At 39.7% G+C, this 17,359-nt stretch overlaps 1 protein-coding gene across 1 annotated transcript in view; it reads left to right on the top strand.

Annotated features, from left to right (window-relative positions):
* Positions 1-17,359, top strand: part of LOC121680848 (myosin heavy chain, fast skeletal muscle-like) — a 121,908-nt gene that overhangs the window by 85,844 nt on the left and 18,705 nt on the right. The gene's annotated exons all lie outside the window — the stretch shown is intronic.

Raw genomic sequence — 17,359 nt, 5'->3', positions numbered from 1 at the left:
GATGGATAAAAACTTTAATGATGTCTGTGTTGCACTCCAGGAGAAGTGAGGATATGTCCAGTATTGTGATGGTCCCGTGGCCTAACATAGCTGGCAAACAACTCCTGCTCTGTGTTTCATTACAGCTCATCTAAGCCTGCCAGATTAATCATAGAAGCAGCCCATCCACAAATTAGCATTGACCATTTAAAAAATAACGATACTTATAACAAATATAGTCAGTACATTTCAGTCAGGAACTTGACATTAAAGAACTGCACAAATCAAATACACAAATACAAAAACTGGGATGCTATTCTGATATATTAATTATTAAATAATTCTGTTTTAGCAAAGAGCACAAAAAGTCTTTATATGGTATAGCAATATCATTGTTAGGATCTTGACAGTGATCTTATTCAGTACATTTTCTTCAAAGACCAGAGAATAAGTCGTACATCTTTGTCTTTCAATGTTGGCTGCATAAGGCTACCAATATGCAAGAAAATCTGATTGTAAGACTCAAATCACATGTCATCACATAATATGCACAAACCAAAATAGGCTGGGTTGACGAATAATTGACCAATTGCTGATTCAGTGCCAACGAAAGTTACCCATGGAATTAAAGACGTATCCTGAGATGACGGACGGATGGATGGATACATAGATAGATACTTTATTAATCTGGAGGGAAATTTAGGAATCTTCAATCGTGGCCTACTGACAACATTTGGCCAAATTAGGGAAGATTAGGGATCTTTTGTTTGTTTTCTTTTTTTTTCTTCAGTGATTTTGTGTCAACGATTCCAAGGACACTGAAAGACCAGGGTGCACAAAACTTGGTGGGCATGTTGCGTCACAAAGATGACACGGAACCATTGATTTTCGTTTTGATCTGTAGCCCCCAAATGGACTGATGGCTTCTTTGTCTTATTGAAGATAAAACCCAGACACAAAAAGCAAAAAGGACACAGACAGAAAAGATTGTGGACTGATATTTTTACTTTTTTCAAAAAAATCCTTCTCTGGATTACTTGTTGGATATGTGGATGTGTTTTGCACCTGGCAAACTTTGCCAAATGGCTCCACCTTGTGGTCTCAATCATTGCCAGATGTGTCAGCTTTGTAACCTGACTCTCGCCAGATGAATTTTGTTCCGCTTAGCTCTGCCTAGCTTCACTCACATCCATCTGGGACCTCTCCCATTGAGAGTGATTTCTGCACCGATTTTATGGTACAGCCAATCAGGACGCAGGGGGGGAGTTTCATAGATGTGACATAGCGTAGAAGCGACTGTGAGACTGTTATCAGCGTCACGGGTTGGCTTCAATGTGAGTGGTTGAAGTAGCACGTCAATAGATGACGGACAAGTGGCTTATTCAATCATATGCAAGCATTTTTTGATTAGGCCCAGCCTTCTGAAGCAACACTCCAATGGATTGGTCCCAGATGGATGAGTGGAACTAGGCGGAACGAAATTCATCTGGCGAGAGTCAGGTTATCAGCTTTGGCCATCAATGAGTATTTTAATTGTTGCTACCCAACAACATTATCTCAATGGTGGGTATATTGATGACATGGCGCCCTTTTCTAAAAGACTTACATAAACAACATGCTGTCCAGAGTTTTTGGTTTGCATATGGTAGAGACAGAGAAACAGAAAGACAGAAATTCCAACAAGGATACAGTGTTGCCTGGGGACATTCACCTATGGGACACTGTCAGTGGATAAAGCTATTCTAGTGTGCCTTGTTTCATGATATACTACATGGATGAAATCACCCCTTACCAAAAAATCCTGTAGGATTTTTTTTTTCCATTAAGACTAAATGGACTGCGGACATTCTACAGGATTTCTTTATATTTCAATAGGATTCCAATATAGCCTATAGTCCTATAGGATTTTCATCATGATTATACTTTCTTATAGGATTTTGTATTGCCTCTCTATTGGAATATTGGCTTGAACTTGTATAGGCCTAGCATCCTACAGGATGTCTTTCTATTCATAGGAGCCACCTACGTCACTATCAAATAGAACGCCGCCACTGATATCACCCAGTATGGCCGCCCACACTGCACATTTGAATGTGTGAGAGAGAGCGATATGTGGAGAAAATTTCAATTTTAGGCTCCGATCCGTATTTGTTACCCCCAGATTTCTTTTGTCCCTTATTATCTTCCCCAGGCCTTGTTCATAACCTCTCCCCGTACAGTGGGGATAGCTTGAAGGCATTCAAGAGTAGCTGGGACGATTGAAACACAGGACAAATGAAACATTTCAGTTTTCTCCGAGTGTAGTGATGATAGACAGACGTCCTTTGGTCAAAACATAGAGCATGTTAACCTCCTTCTATCAGCCAAATATCGTCCAGCTATGTCATTGTGTCACAAAGTTACAGGCGATAAACGAGTTTTGATGCGCAAAAGTAAACTTTATAGGTTACATTTTTTTGATTATCAGTGTTTTTCATTTAAAGGTTCGACTTAATGCTTATTCAGTAGACCATTTAGTTCTCCACAATCCCAGACTTTCATATTGCATGCTTGTTTACCTGGAAAGCAAAACAAGCTATAGTGACATAGCCTATGTCTGTGTTGGGACGATTGAAACAAAGCTTCAATCGTCCCAACCAGGCTGTAACTCCATGTGTTTTAATTAAATGCACAGATGTCTGTGTTTAAACAATCATTTATGGAGTTAGGAAGATGAAAATACATTTGGGCCCACCAGTTAGGGGGTCGAGTTTTCCCATGTTATCCTATGGAGACTGACGGACTGTGGGTCGTTAAGCCTAGGCCTACTTAGATGTGCCGTGGCTTAACCCAAAAACTAGTGAAACGACATTTTCAACAATGTAAACATGATATAAATGGGAAAGCTTACCGTTCTAGCTATAAACATGGCAGAATCATCCACAGGGCATGATATTTAAAAAAAACGCTTCATACACGCTTCACGATGATGGCAATGAGTTGTTATCAGACAATCTATATAAAATAACCCTTATTGGGAGTACTATTCATGATATGTAGTAAAATTTTGAAGTTGTGGGACGTTTAGATCGCTTAAACTGTAGGCCTAGGTCTATGTTTCATTCGTCCCCTTATGTTGTTTCAACTGTCCCACTTTTGCTGTAATAATGTCAGACACCAAACAGGACGAGGACCACAAAAGCGTCACGTTCAAAAGTTTATTTAAGGGTTGGGGGTTAAGGGGGTTCCGGGGGGGGGGGGTACAGGAGTTCCAAGAGTCTGCGTGTGTGTGTTCCCCCAGTAGCCGAACAGCGATGGCAGGAGCTGGATGATCCGGGAAGTCCTGGGGGAAGCACACACACAACAGCAATTGAAACGAAGCAGCAGTACAGTCAAGGACTAGGCGGTATTCGTAGAAGAGGGACGGAAGGCAGGTCAAGATTACCGGGGCTGGAGAACACAGAAGTAGTCGAGCGGGTCTGGGATCACAGGCAAAGAGTCAGAGGCGTTTTCCAAAACAGGCAGGTAACTGGTGCTGGTAGCAGACGATCTGACAAGTGTGGACTGAAAAGCAAGGCTTTATATACAGGACATGATGAGTGGTGAATGCAGTGCAGCTGGTAGGTTAACGAGGGTGAGGCAGAGCAGAGCAGGAACAGGTGGAGGTCATCAGACTTCAATCAGCACGTGTTACCAGGCAGAGAGAGAGCTCATGACAAATAATTCCTATTGAATTGAACGGTTTTGTTCAGCTAGAAATGTATTTGTATTTGACAGAGGACAGATGTAGGTTATAGTGACCAAATATTAGCTTTCAGTGTGGTACGATCGGTTTGTAGGCTAAATTATGTTTAATTAAAAAGTGTTTCAACTGTCCCGACTCTCCCCTACTGATGCCTATCAATATGCTGTGGCTGGATGGGTCAACCCGCTAGTGGACTGCCAGAGAACCTATGTGCAAAATGCCAGCGGACTGCCAGCTATGCCCCCAATGGACCAACAGTGGTCCGCCAGCGTCTTGCTATCTGGGATCTGAGAGCTTCTCCACCGCGCCAACGCTCTTAGGCTGTGATTCGTGTATCTCACCTTTGTCCCTGCCCCTAAGCAAATTTTTGACAGCATTTGCTCAAGTTAGTTTACACCGAGAGGGATATTGCTGAACCAGATTTCGTTTGGCGAGACAAGATGGCAAGAGGCTGGCGAACCACTGTTGGTTCAATTCATTTTGCCATGAAACTCATTTGCATGATCTCAACATAACGGTGGTCTCATCTGATGGATCTTATGCCTTGCTGCAAAGCACATTATAATGCATCATTTGCTTTAAGTTGGTTCTCAAACTAAATTGAGATGAGTAAAGCTTCCCAAATGATACTGAAGCATCCAAATGATACTCAAGCATCATCATATCCACCTGTGGGAATGACACGGAACCAATGGGCACAACACTCCCTGGAAATATAATGGTGTTCTGCGAGGCTCGTGGGATGAAAGTTGCTGTCGCTGGCAGTAGGCTACTCTGGAGGACAGGAGCGTTTTCCTGTGCTTATTTCACACTGGGCATCGTGTGACGAAAGCTCCTTGAAATCCTGCCTTACTTCACCCGACATTTGACTAGTAGGCTACCCATGTTCATCAAGCCGATGCGCCCTCCCTCCTCCACTCTGACTCCTCGGGCCTCTTGCCCATAGCACAAACAAGGCCAAGCTGTCAGCGTGACAGCCTGCCCACTGTTTTCCCCTGATTAAATTTAGTTTGTGTTTCTTTTTGTTTGTATGCCCCTAGTGGTGACCTGCTCTGTCCTAAGCCCATTATTGTGCCTTCCAATGCCAAGTAGCGGCGCTAGGTTGGTTTATGGTCAGGGTGAGTTAGTTGGTTGTTCATCCCCAGTTTGTTTGTTTGTTTTTCACTAGTTTGTTTGTTTTTCACTAGTTAACTAGTGAGCCAAAAGGCAGAACTGCTCACTACAATCTTTAGTTTTTAAGTCTGAAAATCGCAATAAAACTGGAGGCATTTGTAGCCTATATGGTTGCCTAACAACAAAACGTTTCAGTAACATGAACATTGATGATAGCATTGCTAATGTGGCAAGATTAGCTCAAGTGGTTAAGCAGCAGGAGATCATGTGGGAGACCAGGGTTCAATTCCTTAGAAGTACATGAAGGTTTTTTTTTTAGCTTTTAATTACTTTTGAAAATATGTGCAGTTAATGTGTACAATCTTTTGTTTTTCAGTTATTAATCAGAAAAGCGCGACTGAATGGATACATTTATGTCTGTGGTTGCCTAGCAACAATAAACAAAGAATAATATTAAAATCGATCCCTTGAATCAGAGACGGTTGATAAAGCGAGACGATTCATAAGAGGGTAAATTCTGGCACGTTGTGATGTGGGGTTCGAAGCTGTCACGCCCATTTAGGAGTCTAGCGGGAGGTCCAGTGTCTATGTATTCCTATAGGAGAAATGAACATTTTCACGGAATATGACCAATCCCTTAGCCCTACATTCAGCGATGTAAGTTTTGAACCCATTTTCTAGAAGCCACATGTCTCCCTAACATTCCGACATTGAAATTGTATTTTCCAACGAAACAAATAAAGACAAAAATAGCTTTGTTCGTGATCTGTCACTGTCTCCTCAAAGCTCTGGTGCACAGCCACCTGTTCTCAGAGGCTCTAGACTCAGAGATTGTTGATAAACTAACCTAACATATTTTTTGCTAGAACTAGTAGACTACCACAAAGTTGCTGAACATATGTTATTTCAGGTTTGTTTGCAACAATATATAAGTTTAACCAAAGTTCTTAGCTGCTAGCTAGCTAGCGAACATTCCCATTCACTTAGCGTTTACTGTGCTAACGTTAGCTAGCTAGCTAGCTAGCTCGGTTAACGGGGCAAAATGAAATTATTATTTTATTATTATGAAATCATTCCGTGTCCGAAAGAGTGTTTCATTGGCATCACACACAAACAATGACTGTAAAATAGTATACAAAATTATATGTATATGTTATTATTGCTTATTCAGAGAAAAGTTTATGTTTTGACACGCCTATTTAGGAGTCCGGAACTAGTGCCATTTCGTTCCATTGGTGAATCGTCTTATGATTCATCTTAGTTAACTGTAGAATCTTTGCTTGAATCTTTGGTGTTACTCAGGTAGAACTTTGTGGAATTTGGGCATAAGTGTGACATAAGGTACTAATGCAATTTTTTTGCATAAATTGATAGGTAAGGGGGTGTCCTTTCAGAATCTGACGGGTGCCGCTCCCTTGAGCATTTTCTTTAAAATGGCATCACCTGCCACACCCCTTTTTTGATCATAGAAAATCATCTAAATAGACATTAGAGGGAGAGCAGATAGCTAACAAACGTTCAGAAAAAGTCCTGTTGGCAAATTTGAGGAAAAGTCGGTAAAGGGGCTATTTCACACAATTTGAGGGTGCTGAATTCAAATATTTTGTTTACCAAGCTCAATTTTGAGTTTTAAGCTTGCTAATTAGCATAATTAGCATAATTCACATACTTTTTGGTTTTGCCATCAGATATCATAGGAATTGCAAAAAATAAGGCATTAATATACTCTTTATGTATCAGATATGTTGTAGGACAGGACAGGAATTACCCCAATGACTCAAGTAGCAAATGAAAATAAGCGAAAATTAAAATATAAATTGAAATAATAGCTAAAATTCAGTATGACGTTTAGAAGCAAAATAGATTCTAATAGATAGATAATAAATTGATAGAATAGTAGGTGACTGCTCATTTTTCTGTAGAAAGTACTTTGTCACTAACTATTATGAAGAGTTGTCAGTTCTACAGAGGATTTACACTGTATTTTATTTTACTGTAAAGGCGACTGTGCATGCCTAGTTAAAACATCTCACTGGTGCTCTTCTTTCAAATTCTAGCCATGCAAAAAAATGGAAGAGTGTGCATATTTGAGGGTTGCTGAAGAGTGCTATGGAGATTGCATTATTTGCAAAAAAATTAGACAAGATATCCTTTATAGTGCAACAAAAAGAAACATTCTCCAGTGCATCATTACTGCATATGATTCTGAAAGGGAAGTGGACCTAGGACAAATCCTCAGCTATGAACTGATTAATGTCCCTGTACTGTAGCTATTGCAGATAGCGATGGTTATTTGTTAAGTGGAAATAAGTCTATCCTCACTCAAGTGCTGTCTAGCAATGTGGAATGTCCAGTAGTGATCACTGCAAAAACTGCTCATTCAACACTGGTAATAGATGCTCAAGATCTAGTTATGTCTTTAGCAGGGCCGTAGTCACCATAGACATTGAGGGGGACGTGTCCCCCCCAATATTCAAATATGACCAAAATGTCCCCCCCAATATACGGACATAGAAAAATAAATAACGAAAAAACCAGGAACAGGAAACCAACAACCACCACCACCATCTGAAATGTAATCAAACATAAATAACGCACAAATTAGTGACCTAGTGATGGTTCCAGAGTAGCCTACACCCCTGAGTGGTTTGACCTGGTGGTTTTCCGTTTTTCTAGGGTGACCTGATTGTGTCCTCTTTTTAGTTTGTGAAAAAGAGGACATAAGAGAACACTGCCTCAAAAGGCTATTTTGAACTTATTTGTGAACGACAGAGAAAAACGCAATGCAATTTCGCTGTAAACACATTTGAGGCTCTAGAATAACAAAATTCTGGATGATTTGTAAGGTCTCAAAGAGGACATGTCCTGGAAAAAGAGCACATCTGGTCACCCTAGTTTTTCGTTAGTGGTGTGCGCTATCAAAAGCTTCCATTTGCTGCACCCTACCAAAGATCCTTGATTACTGTACTAGCTCCACTTTAACCCTCTCTGACCCTACTGCGGTGAGGTAGGGCTGGCAACAATATCGCAAAAGCTCACAATTCTCACAAAACTTGTTGGAAAGGTGTAGCACAGGCTAAGGAAATCCCATACATTTTTGGAGCCGATCAGACTCAAAGGGAACTTTGAAACATTTTCCATATTGTAACCTATTCTCGCAATGATAGCGAAAGTGAAAAGTTTTATTTTAAATGATGAATTTGTGCAAGCCTGTGTCATTCATTTCTTTCACATGTCTTTCAACATAAATAATGCATTCATATGCTAGTACTAATGCCAGGAATTACCCTGTTTATAGGCCTCTTAGAAATGGTTGTTGCATCTTGCATATTATTTAGATGCGCACTCGATCGCGCATCCATGCAGGCAAAACATAGGAATCAAATGGGGCGACGGCACACAAGTTGGAAAAAACGTCGTAACAACTTGTTTGTGATTTTTAATAATATTTTTTGCATGGCCCTCAGACCCCACCACAGATTTGGTCCCCCCCAATGTTGACATCATGACTACGGCCTTGGTCTTTAGGACACCCATCTGACTGCAGCACATTTAAGAAGTATGTAAGTTTGTAAGAAACATTTGTATTGTTAATTGGTATTTGTTATGTGGTAGCAAATGATGTTGACTATCAAAGAAATAGACCTAATGTAGGAATGCACACAGATATTGCAACAGATACACTCAGGCCAATCCAAACTTTTCTCATCTGTTGTTCCTCGTTGGTGGAACACACTGCCAGTTCCTACAAGGGCAGGGTCATCCCTCTCCATTTTCAAAAAACTCCTCAAGACCCAGCTCTTTAGAGAACATCTCCTTTCATAGCACCACTTACAACAAGTCTTGCTGATGCTAGCACTTACCAGCCGTCTTGAACTGACACTCAACTGTTTAAAAACAGCACTCACTGATGAACTTATTCTTACTGTACTCTACCGTTTTTAAATTGTCCTAAAATTGTTGAGAGAATTGCTTTAAAACTTAACTGTTACCATGTTGTTAGTCGCTTTGGTTAAAAATGCGTCAGCCAAATGTAATGTAATGTAATAATGGTGTAGGCCTATCTGATTAAGACCCAAAGAGTGGTTGAAATGTACTTATTAAATAACACTGGGAGCACAGAACTACAGAACAGACTATCTTTACTTTTTTCCCTTTGCAACTGTCAAAGAAATCCCATAAACACAGGAAGGCCTAGGGTATCCTACATCAGATGACCTAAAGATTAGGCTCTTCTGCATAGCATTAAGTGATTGGTACAGTATGCAGTAATTTGAACACTGACCTTGATCTAGCCTACTTTGGCTATTTAAAGGTAATTTATTGCCAAAACATCACACAATATAAATGAGCTATAACAAATAATAAAGGACTTAATCACACACAAACTACTATTTTACTGACTACAAAAATAATAATTATGTAGGAAGTTTAGAACTCCTCTCCTTTGGTCAACCCAGAATTGACCAAAAGTGCACCAAATTCAACACAAATGACTTAATACACTTGGAGGAGGCCTGCTTCCTTTCTTTTTTCAGATATTTTAGGATTTGGATATCGTTTCAGTATTGAGTATCAAAATATTCAGTGGCAGGTATTGTATCGAAGTCATAATTTTGGTATCGTGACAACACTATGACAGAGCCACTCTGTTTTCTAGATGTCGAGGATCGGAGGCTCTACCACCAACAAGTGATGCTGCTCAATGGCATATTAGAAGAGCACATTATCAAGCTCTAGTATGGAAGCAAGCACACATACCAAATCCACTGTTACTAGAAGTAAAATGTTTTTTACTTGCCGTTTGTTGCTGATGGTAGATGCAGTTCTGCATTAGGCTTATTCCCGCTATCTAAGTTCATATGTACTATAGGATATATTCTGAGTTGAAGGATATCAGTGCAATTTGTTATTGTGATGAAATGCATTAAACACCACGAGTGACTCACTATGTTAGCAATAAAAATATGGTTGTGTTTTGATTAGAATTTCCGAGTTTATTACATGTTAACTGTAATCATGTTCCCATTAAATACGTTAATAAACTATAGTATGGCTTCTTTAATGCTCAAACATGTATTTAGAGAACACTTTTATTTGGTTTTAGTGATTTACTTTTGAAATCAACCCAATTTAGGGAAAAATAAGCAAAAATAATCGCTATTTTATGTTAAAATGCTGATTATGCGGCTTAGAACTCAGAATTGAACTTGGTAAACAAAATATTCAGAATCAGCACCCTCAAATTAGGTAAGAAGGGTGGTTTACCAACTTTTCCTCAAATTTGCCGTCAGAAGTTCTCTTCTGTGAAGCTGCTCTCCCTCTACATTAACCTATAAACCCATCATGTATGGTATCAAATTAGAGCTCTTTTCATACAGAAATCAGCTTTGACCATAATAAAGTAGAAAAAATAGTTTAGGTCCATTCAGAGAACAAAATACCTTTTGCAAAATGACCTTTAAGGTCAAATTAGGTTTCTTTTTGCTGCATAATAGCTTATACCTCTGACCTCGTGTCATGTTTGGTATTAAATTAAACAAATTATGGAACTGCCATGTAGCTTAATACATACAGGAATACAATCACTCAATAGTAATTAATTTTAATATGAATTATAGCAAGTCTGATCTACCCTAGTTCACCAACTTGCGGGTTAGCTAGCACGCTAGCTTTAATTTCCCTTGAATCAGTCGCTGAATTTCAGACAGCAATGTTGTGAGGTACTTCCCAGGTAGTTAGCACATTAATTATAACTGTCCTTGGATTTCCCCCCAGAATTACAGACAACAATATTTTTCATCCTAACATTTTTTTTAATGCTTTAAAAAATGACAACACAATCCAGGATTGATACAAACTAGTCTGAGTTATGAGGTACTTGCCAGTTAGTCAGCACATTAACTATAATAGTCCTTGAATTTGCCCCCTTAATTACAGAGAAAACTGCAAAGTTGATTACAGGAGGAGAGGACAGAATCAAGAAAACTATTTCTTCCAGTATTGCAAGGAATGACACGAATCATTTGGAAATACAACAACAAATGTAAATCAGGTTTATAGCCCAAGTATAGACCCTTTCAACAATAAAATAAAATGATAATGGAACTCCCTTGAAAGGGTCTATACTTGCATATACAAGGAATTTGGTCTCTGCATTTATCCCATCCGTGAATTAGTGAACACACAGTGAGATGAAGCACACAATGAGCACACATTAAGGTGAAGCGCACACTAACCCGGAGCAGTGAGTTGACTTGGTACAGTGGCGCTCGGGAGCAGTGAAGGGTCAGGTGCCTTGCTCAAGGGAACTTCAACCGTGGTTGTGGGCATGGGAGAGCAGTGCTCTTCAACCATCCCCCCCCACCCCACACTAGGAGTATGCATACACACCCGGAGCAGTGGGCAGCCCTTGATCTGGCGCCCACTCAAGGACACCTCATCCAGATGTGGGTACCTCACATGGATGTGGGTGAGCGCTGTTAAGTCACTCCCCCCACTCACATTTTTCCTACCAGTGGGGGATCGAACTGGCCACCCTTTAGTCACAAGTCCGATTCCCTAACCAGTAGGCCATGGATGCCCAAAGTAATTGACATTAATGCTATGGCTGCAAAATTAGACAAATGTTATGATTTGTTGGCTGTTCATGCATTGTTTGGTTGTGACAGTGTGTCATATCCATATGGCAAAGGGAAAACCTCAGCAATCAATTTGATGCTCAAGAGGAATCTTGATTTGAAGAATTGTACATAATAGTCCATGAGCCACAGGCCCAAAAAGGGGTGTGTCATTACCACTTGGGGGGGGGGGGGGGCAAATTCTCACTATATTTTTCTGAAAGCTACATATTTCTGGAGTATAAAATGGTATGATAGCAAGTTGGATCTTGTAGCTTTGTGGCTGTACAGGCTTTCAAAGTTAACCTCTGATTTAAAAAAAAGGAAATTCCGCCTATTGTTTTTTTTTTGTTAAACCACTCATAAGAGCCCAGAAAATAATTCAAACGTCATTATTACTGATGTATATGTGGTGTTAGATGTTGGCATACATATTTTGAATCATTATGTGATTTTGCCCTTCATTTTTATTGCTAAAATTCAAGATTTATGTGTAATAATGTGAAAATCTACGTTTTCAGAGACACAACGTGTTGAAATGCCCACTACCTCATTAATTAATGTATTTCTACCTTCCTACCTCCCAGCAGAGACTTGAAATACAAATGATTACATAGGTCTGCATTGCTATTACTACTATTCGGAAACACCCCCCAAAATTCAGTAAATTAGCATTTTATTGAAACCCATAAGAGATAATCCAAGAGATCAAAACATCATGATTACCAATCACATATTACCTTTGCATTCAAAGAATACCATATGAAAATTGTTGACATCACCACATGTACCCAGCTTAACATAAATATTATAATTTCATAATGTCCAGGGCACATGAAATACATACAGTAATTTCCTGTGTATTAGCCTTTTTGTGTATAAGCCGCAGGACAGTGTTTTATGCAAGTTAAAAGAAACAAAACCATATACCATATTAACTGCCCCCGTGTATTAACCTAATAGCTGAAGAAATTTTGCAAAATCAATGTATAAGCTGCAGCTAATAGTTGGGTTGCTAAAAAGCTGGTTGGTGAAAATATTCATACTTTACACATTGTTATCATTATGTATAATTATTATTATTATCATTATTAACATACTTAAAATTGTCTTTCATCTGATGTTAAAATCATTCCATGATACATTGACAAAGCAAAATGTAAAGACATTTAAGTCATCTAAGTCATCTTTTGTCTTTTAATCCTGTGGCACCAGGGAGGATCAGAGAAACAAAATCCAAATACTGAAATACTGGCATGACCCTAAGGATTCAGAAAATGTATCATTTACCCATATTATCTGATTTGGAGGGGGTGATTTTCAGTCTTATAGTAGACATGGCGTTTGAGAAAATAATGCGTATAAATTAAGCAGAACACTGACATAGCTAAAAATCTAAAAACGGTATAACAAATGAGACATGGATTCCTTTGTTTTAAGGTGTGGTAAACCCAATGACATTGCCATTACTGTAAAAGGTCAAGGTCATGACCTTTAGGCATTGTCAATGACATTTTCACACAGATTGCATCATTCAAGGCCACGAAACTAATCAAACTCTTCGTTGGAATCCTCATCAGAGGAATAGGATTATTTCTCATCAGCAAAGTCATCCTTCTGGTTTTTGCACTGTCTTGCATGGCATAGGTCAGTGCAGGCCAAGTTGTTGGCAACACACTGGCATGATGGAGTGACAGGCCCCGTCCCCACTGAGAAACTTTTTGGGTTAAATGTGATATACACAGTATAGGCAGGTGGTGCATAGACAGGACAAGAAATATAGTGCAGTGTAGACAGAAGTATACAGTTGTTTTGCAGAAGGTGGTTTAGAGTAGCATAAATTAAAGTATAAGTATATATACTCTTTTGATCCCGTGAGGGAAATTTGGTCTCTGCATTTATTCCAATCCGTGAATTAGTGAAACACACTCAGCACACAGTGAAAACACTAATCCCGGTGCAGTGAGCTGCCTGCAACAACAGCGGCGCTCGGAGAGCAGTGAGGGGTTAAGTGCCTTGCTCAAGGGCACTTCAGCCGTGCCTACTGGTCGGGGTTCGAACCGGCAACCCTCCGGTAACAAGTCTGAAGCGCTAACCAGTACGCGGTTATATTTATATTTTGGGGCCACGGCTGCCCCAAAATATAAATATGTGCAGTGTATTAGCAGTTACCTTATAAGAGCAGAATAAATATGGCTATGTAATATGAACAATGTATGAACAACATGTGCAGGTATGTGCAATGTAGTGGCAGTATCATTATAGTACTAGTAAGAACAATATAGATATATGCAGTGTATTAACAGAATGTATTACAGAAAAGTTTGTTGGATGTCACCGGGATGCAGAGCTAGAGTTCAGTAGGGTGACAGCCGCAGGAAAAATCTTCCTCTGAACCTGTTGGTTCGGATGCGGTGCTGGACCTCCTCCCTTGTAGGCCAGTGGCCCCCAAACTTTTTCTTCCGAGGGCCAGCTCACTATGCCTGGCTCTAAGAGAGGGCCAGAGACTCAGAGTATATCAGTAAAGGCCCATTCACACCAAGAACGATAACAATAACTATAACTATAACCATAACGATAAAAGCGTTCACACTGAACAACGATAAACAAAGTCTCTCATTGTGTTAATAAATGTGAGGGCTAAAATTCGATGGGTTCTGATTGGCTATTAGCATTTTATCGTTGTGAAAATCGCTCTGAAAGTGATCCCCAACGATATCGTTCTTCATGACGTTATCGTTATAGTTTATGTGTGAACGTCGTCATTCATAATAACGAGAACGATATTTATTTATAGTTATCATTATCGTTTTTGGTGTGAATGGGCCTTATACAATAAATAGCTTAGTGCTGTGAACAACAGCAGTCTACCTTAGTTGAATATTCCATTCCATTACATGTAATCTATAGGCTGTTGCATTTAATACCATTGTTAGCTGTGTTTATATTGCCAGCATGCCACATTAGTGTAAAATGTAGCTCAAATGAAACAATACTAATAAAAAGACGTAAGCATTCCCAAAAGTATTAGCAGGGAGTCCCAAAAGTATATTTTGAACTCTGAACTCTTTGCATACACAGCTCAAGTTGTGAACAAGCAATGTCCTACAAATAATTTCAAGTTATCAAACTATGAGAGTAGTGCTGGCAGAAACATCTGAAATGACCACCATTCTAACTTTCACTCACCTGATGAGAACTTTGTGAACTCTGTATGAACATTTGAACGAGTGAATAAAAAATATAAATAATTATACCAGACAGTTCCAGAAATATGACTTGAATAGAAGTTAGTTAGTTATTAACAATTAATTGATAAACTTTTAGAATACTTTGAGCACTGATGCAGTCAGCATAGGCCTCTTACATTGTGTGCAGGTAGGCCTACTATACATTTCATTCCGTTTTCGATGGCAAACGCGAAACAGCGCCAAAACAACCACAAGTGGACAAAAAGAGTATTACATGTGTACTGTTAACCCATTTACTCCTAAAATGCCTGCTAAAAACGCCTATAGAATCCTATGGCATTCTAGACTAAATAACATTATTTCCTTAGGGTGTTCTGAAAACATACTAAAAATTGTCAACATCTACCAAAATTTAATATCTAAGCCTCTGTAGCACCTAGAAACATGAAATAAAAAGCATGCTGCGCTACGCAGCATCCAGCGGGAGATTCAATGTTGCGCTATGCAGCATCAGGCGGTAGATAGAATGTTGCGTCATGCTGCATCCAGCGCAAATGGGTTAAGACTCGCCATAGAGAATAAATGGGGGAAATTACGGAGGTTATAGTTTGACAGTGTCGTACTCCATTGCGGGCCAGATGCTATATACCACGGACATGTTTTGGGGGGCCACCCAAAATGAGGTGGCGGGCCATATTCGGCCCGTGGGCCGTAGTTTGGGGACCACTGCTGTAGGCCGTCTCATTGTTGTTGCTGATGAGCCCAATCACCGTAGTGTCATCTGCAAACTTGACAATGGTTTTAGAGCCATGTACAGGTGTGCAGTCGTGGGTGAAGAGGGAGTAGAGGAGAGGGCTCAGCACACATCCCTGTGGTACACTGGTGTTCAGGGTGATGGTTTGGAGGTGCGGTTATCTAATCTAACAGACTGAGGTTAAGAAGTCCAGAATCCAGTTACAGAGGGAGGTATTGATGCCCAGTTCACTGAGTTTGGTGATCAGTTTGGAGGGGAGGATGGTGTTGAACTCTGAGCTGAATTCAATGAACAGCATTCTTACATAGGTGTTGCTATTGTCAATGTGGGACAGGGCGAAGTGAAGTGCCATAGAGATGGCATCCTCTGTGCTCCTGTTCTGACAATGGTGAATTCAATGAATAGATTAAAGATCCTTTGTACTCGTTTCAGCTATACAATTTAAAAACATTTGTACTGCAGACCTATGTATGTCATCATTTAACATTAATTTCAACTCACAATTGAAAGTAAGAAAGGTAGAATAGTAATGATCATGACAACATGTTGTTCTGAAAACTCAAATTAGCTTAAATTTGCACATAAATCTTGAATTTTATCAACCAAAATGAAGAGCAAAATCACATAATGAGTCAAAATATGGGCTCTTATGAGTGTTTTAACAAAAAAAGCCAATAGGCGGAATTTCCTTTTTTTTCCAAATCAGAGGTCAAATTTGAAGGCCTGTACAGCCACAAAGCTACAAGATCCAACTTGCTATCATACCATTTTATACTCCAGAGATATGTAGCTTTCAGAAAAATATAGTGAGAATTTGCCCCCCCAAGTGGTAGTGACGACCCCCTGGGGCTCATGGACTAATATGTACTGTAAAAGCTGATGAGCATGAAGGCAGGAATGGATTTCCTTTCTTGCCTCTCCCATGGAAAGACTGTTGAAAGCCTCAGTAACTTGATACATGCTATTCACCAAGAAAAGAGACCCTGCTAAAAATAAAGAGTCTTCCTCCAACAAGAGAAGTGGGAACACATCAAGCGTGCACGGCTGCAAGTTTCACACCTCCAGTGTGAAAATAGAGGATGGAATTCCTGTGCCTGTTCATGGCAACACTGACATTGCACCCAAAACAGGTCTACAGCTTGTTGCTTGTGGATGCAAGGCAGTGCCAGCATGCTCCAGGGCCTCTTGCAGCTGTCAGATGGACTACCATGCACCACCTACTGCCATTGCAAAGGTGGTGAACAGTGTGCAAATAAAAATTCGAAGATGGCTACACTTTCAGTGGAGGATACTGATGACAGCGAGGGAGAAATGTCTGATTGAATGAATGTTTTTTGGAGGAGACATTTGATGTTTGTGATGTTTACAAGGCCAGCCTGGCATCATGTTCTGTATATAGTTGCTTTCAGAATCTGTGAGAAAGTTCTACTTTGTTCCTTATAACTTTGTCTATTTGATTAATTGTTGAGGGTTGATACAATTCATATGTCTCTTGTGGTTGATGCTTAGCCTACCATTTCAGCGGTGTGACCTTACCAGGCTTTACAGTTATTATGTTCTCTGGAGGGACTTGAAATAATTTTTAGCATGTTTTTATTGACATTATTGATTTCTGTTTAAGAAGAGCTTTCATTTGATACCATACATGATGGGTTTACACAGTAATGTGCATCTAGTTATTTTTTATGGTCAAAAAAAGGGGGCGTGGCAAATTATGTCATTTTAAAAAAACGCTTAAGACCCGTCAGATTCTTAGTCTACACCCCCTAAACTATCAATTTATGCAAAAAAATTGCATTAGTACCTTATGTCACACCTATGCTGGGGTTCTACCTGACTATGTGGATCACTAAGAGCTCACTTGTTAAAGCATGGGGTTTCCCTGTTATTATTAAAAACCATTTTGACAGAATATGAGATACTGCATACTGCAGGCTCTGCTTTACTATCTATACTGAAGTACCGTTGCAGAGCAGTG

This window comes from Alosa sapidissima, chromosome 13 (genome assembly GCF_018492685.1).
Source record: "Alosa sapidissima isolate fAloSap1 chromosome 13, fAloSap1.pri, whole genome shotgun sequence".
Classification (NCBI taxonomy): domain Eukaryota; kingdom Metazoa; phylum Chordata; class Actinopteri; order Clupeiformes; family Clupeidae; genus Alosa; species Alosa sapidissima.
Note: the sequence above shows the minus strand (reverse complement) of the source record. Positions and strands in the feature narration are given on the sequence as shown.